Source organism: Malaya genurostris, chromosome 2 (genome assembly GCF_030247185.1).
Source record: "Malaya genurostris strain Urasoe2022 chromosome 2, Malgen_1.1, whole genome shotgun sequence".
NCBI lineage: Eukaryota > Metazoa > Arthropoda > Insecta > Diptera > Culicidae > Malaya > Malaya genurostris.
In genome coordinates, this window is record NC_080571.1 from 140031857 (window position 1) to 140036982 (window position 5126).

The following is a 5126-nucleotide window of genomic DNA, read 5'->3' on the forward strand; positions in this document are numbered from 1 at the left end:
ACTGGGTCGATGTGATCAACAGATGGAAACTTGGTCAAGTAACCCGGTTGCAAACACATTTGCACACTATACGTACCACCATCAGGGTTGAAAAAAATCGAACCTCTCTACTGAAAATCAGTCATAGTGAAATATCAGTCACATTAGCTAACCATGATATTCATGTAACTTATCACTCGAGTGTCTTTCGGTGAAGCGATACGCAACTGATTTTCAGATACGTAGTCCTGATATATCTATTTCGGTATCAGTCAACTCGCGTTAGCTCTATGACCGAGTACGTGTTTATCACCAACCACCAATCACCATTCACCAGACTGCTTGGCACTGCAGCCACCAACCACCAAGCATGCCACGTACCGACTGTAGTACCATATGTGATAACGTTGTGCGTGCACTCACTCGATCGGCTACTCATCCATCGAACTATAGCCTGCAGTGCATACATGGTATGCATGCTGCCGTTACCTATCGCACTTTTTGTGTTTTTCAGTGGGTTACATCGCACCAACGTTTACCATATGTACATATGTTTACATATTGGAATTGTTGAGTTAATAAACCAGCGAGCATGGGTAGTCTGAATGGATCGGAATATAGAGACTTCCTCTGCCACTCGCAACCCCCAGCCTGTTAACCTATCGTTTGTAGGGGGTCTCAGGTATCGAGATTATATATTGATGCTCAACAATGCCACCAGCGTTCCAGCATATTAGCGATGTACTTGCTGTATGACAATGCATACGGGCTCTGTATCAATAAAATGCCAACGTGAGATCACACTAGCAAGTCTTGTAGAGTTTTATGCCATATGATCAACGACCACCTATAGGATACACTGTCAGCTCGGTTTGGTTACGACCTTAGAGGCGTTCAGGCATAATCCAACGAACGTAGCGTCCGTCCGGTCGAACTAGTATTGAGCCATTGGTTCGTTCCTATGGTTCCTCTCGTACTGCACAGAAATACCGTTAAGACAGTGATTATATACACACCAGTAGGGTAATACTAACCTGTCTCATGACGGTCTAAACCCAGCTCACGTTCCCTTGAAAGAGTGAACAATCCTACGCTTTGTGAATTTTGCTTCACAATGATAGGAAGAGCCGACATCGAAGGATCAAAAAGCCAAGTCGCTATGAACGCTTGGCGGCCACAAGACAGTTATCCCTGTGGTAGCTTTTCTGACACCTCTTGCTAAAAACTCTTTAAACCAAAGGGGTCGTGAGGCCTAGCTTTCGCTGTCTCAATATGTACTGAACATCGAGATCAAGCCAGCTTTTGTCCTTATGCTCAGCGTGTGGTTTCTGTCCACACTGAGCTGACCTTTGGACACCTCCGTTATTGTTTGGAGATGTACCGCCCCAGTCAAACTCCGCACCTGGCACTGTCCATGACTTGGAGTGTCCAGATGTCTACTGTCATCGGCGTACTGTGTGAAAGTTGAACGGACTGTGGCTTTGCCGCACGCGGACGGGACCCTACTTCAGGACCCACCGGACCGGACGCCGGATTGCGCACCGTGAAGCACGCCCCGTACGCACCGATCACCCGGTTCGGACCACACGCCAAAACACGCATCGGACGAACGACTACAGGCTCTGTCTTCTGCATTATTGCCAGAAATGACGACATGGCTGAACGCTGAACAAGAAACCGTATGCCAAGAGGTTGCAATAACCCCAGTACTTGTTCCACCTGATCATGTAAGTAAGGCAACAGTAAGAGTTTTGGTATCTCATTGGTGCTCGGGAGATAATATTTTACCCGAGCTTCCACCTATTCTGCACCTCTTATATCGCCTTACAATGCCAGACTAGAGTCAAGCTCAAAAGGGTCTTCTTTCCTCGCAAGTGTTTCCACGCCCGTTCCCTTGGCTGTGGTTTCGCTAGATAGTAGATAGGGACAGAGGGAATCTCGTTAATCCATTTATGCGCGTCACTAATTAGATGACGAGGCATTTGGCTACCTTAAGAGAGTCATAGTTACTCCCGCCGTTTACCCACGCTTGCTTGAATTTCTTCACGTTGACATTCAGAGCACTGGGCAGAAATCACATTGTGTCAACACCAGTTGAGGCCATCTCAATGCTTTGTTTTAATTAGACAGTCGGATTCCCTCAGCCGTGCCAGTTCCGAATTGAATGTTTATTGATGACTACAGTGCACAGTACGTACGAACTAAATCGATCGCACCAAGCACATTAAGGCAAAAGCCTACTACGAAACGCAATCGAGCGAAGTGCTTACTCGAGCGACCGATAGTAGGATAAGAGCCCGAGTCATCCCAGTCTTCAGAGCCAATCCTTATCCCGAAGTTACGGATCCAATTTGCCGACTTCCCTTACCTACATTATTCTATCGACTAGAGACTCTACATCTTGGAGACCTGCTGCGGATTCGGTACAAGCTGTTGAGAGTTTGCGTGTCCCAATCCTCGATTTTCATGGACCAAGGAGAGTGCATCGACACAGTTGTAAAAACCATGCTCTTGCAGTCTGTCCAACCACATTTCTCTGTGAAAGATTTCCGTGGTCAGTGTGACTGTTAAACAGAAAAAAAACGACTGGAGCGCCATCCATTTTAAGGGCCACTAGCTTTGGCAGGTGAATTGTTACACACTCCTTAGCGGATGACAACTTCCATGTCCACCGTCCTGCTGTCATTAGCTAATAACACCTTTTATGGTATCTATGATGCGTCGTCTATTTAGGCGCCATAACATTACGTTTGGTTCATCCCACAACACCAGTTCTGCTTACCAAAACTTGGCCCACTAAGCACACCGATATCTTTCACGTCGACGGAAGACACCTAGACCTAACAGAGGGTCAGTGTCCGACGTTACGTTGCAATAACATCATCCAAGAATGTTACGATACGTACCCATTTATAGTTTGAGGATAGGTTAAGATCATTTCGAACCTAAGGCTAATTTCAATATAGCATAAAAAATGCTCAACCACCAGATAAGAAAACTAGAACTGTTTACCCCAGTTTAAGTCTCATGTTTATTTTCCATAGTAATAAAACCTTTCCGTTTCTCTTAAGAAAGGGATCAGCATATGTACACAGGCAGGATAGATTTTACAGAGCTGCGCGCTAGGGCCTTATAGACTATTCAATGTAGGAGGTAAACAAATGCCGGCTAAGAGAACCAAGCAGAAATTTATGTAAACCAGATGCGCGCGTATGCATAGCTAGGGACGCGGACGAACCGCCAGGACTCCCGATGTGGAATGGAAAGAGAAAACAACAATACGTTGCGTCATATGTTGCGCAACGTTCCATTTCAATGCAACACTTTTCTTATTATAAATAGCTTTAAGAAATTGTTAATAAACCAGTATACGTCTAAGTCTTGTCCACCCCGGTCGTATCTCGCGTGTAGTGAATATCACCTTTCATTCTTCAGTTTGATGCTGAACAGCGGTTGTCTTTGTCTCCAGTTGAGAGAATCATGACTTGCTGATTTTAGTGTCGGATGGATCTGTTCGGAAGCGCCTTTCTCACTCTCTGCTCACTGAAATAGGCTGAGCTTAGTTACAAGCCATTTTCCACAAGCTGGACTCTGGCCGAGAAACCGTGGAAGACCAGATTTATACGGCCTACAATCGGCTCCGACGCGCCCCCTCTTAGAATCTCTTGTCACAAGCTGGCATTAGTGGAGAGGCTGGTAGCAAGAGTCAAGATTTGCTCTAGCTGATTCGAAGTGGCCACTTCTGTCAGTCTCAAACTGTCGGTAGAAATACAGAACTGAGCTGATCTGCCAACAGGTAGAGCTTGGCGTGCAAAAGCAGCACGCTAAGATATACCTGCCGGATAGAAGAATCACGTCTCAATTCGAACAGCCGCCGTTTGACTTTCTTTGATTTCGATCATACCAAGGGTACAAATGACCACCTGTTCGTCTAGGGTATACTGTACATTGATGCCGAAGATATGGCGATTGTGTGGGGCAGCAGAATCTATTTTCAATCAGACGAGCTTGCCTTTCATCTCATCTATCAACATTTCTTTTAGACGATAGGCAGTCTTCGAGAGATGACATTTCATTGTGACACGGTTCAAAGTGCACCCAAGAGTCGTTGTAATCGGTTTCAGTAAGTCTTTGAAGCCTTCCCACTCGAAACAGGGAATAGCAAGATGATGGAAGGTCGTCAGCTTAACTGCTGACGCAATTAGTAACTGCCGGTCAATAGCTATTAAACGCTTAGGAATTACTCTTTCCTTCTTCTTCATTGGATAGGCAATTGTAAGGAGATTGTTTGCACATGCACGTTCCGTATGTACGGTACGAAAGTGACGGATGAAGTTGCCAGGGGCAAATCTACTCTGGACGTATGGACATCCTGATGCGGGATCGATGTTGCAGATAGCTTTATCGCCCTGTCTTACTACCAATGACGACGCAATGTATGTCAGTGACCGCTGCAGCTTATTGCGGTCTGCTCTAGTTGTAGGTGCCATCGTATAAACACCACACAAAATTTAGTCGTTAATGGTTTAACTCTAAATACGCTCCTCTATCTAAACACACACACTTGATAAATACTTCTTTGATCAATATTGAATTCGCACTATATCACTATAACCTTGTCTGAACCGAATTCGTTCGGAATACGATACGAAACCTGACAGACTCTCCCTCCTACGCCTCCGACAAGTGCTGGAAGCAACGGTGGTAACTCATTGTTGCCCGGGAGATAATATTTTACCCGAGCTCCCACCTATCTGGCAGTGGGCCACGGTAGTGCACCACTTCATAGTCCAGCGCTCATATAGCTATTCGCCTCTCTGTTCGTACCTGTCCCTCCAAACCGTAGTTAGCAATTCCAACAACCTACATATTTTCAGTTAGCTTTTCCAACAACCTGTCCGATTTTTTTTTCTTAGCTAAGTCCAACACTTTTTTAGTTATTCCAACGACCGATTTTGTTCAGTCAACACCCGCATTTTTTCCCAAAACCCAGCTGTTTCACATATGGTAGTGCCGTCCTCGCTCTGTCGAATGCAAATGACGGGAGCGTAGTACGCGGGATAGGTGATAAGTTACGAACGTAGGCGCTATGCCTATCCGTGCGGGATATGTACCAGTTCGTACATGCTGGAAGGCCGCAGCATGAG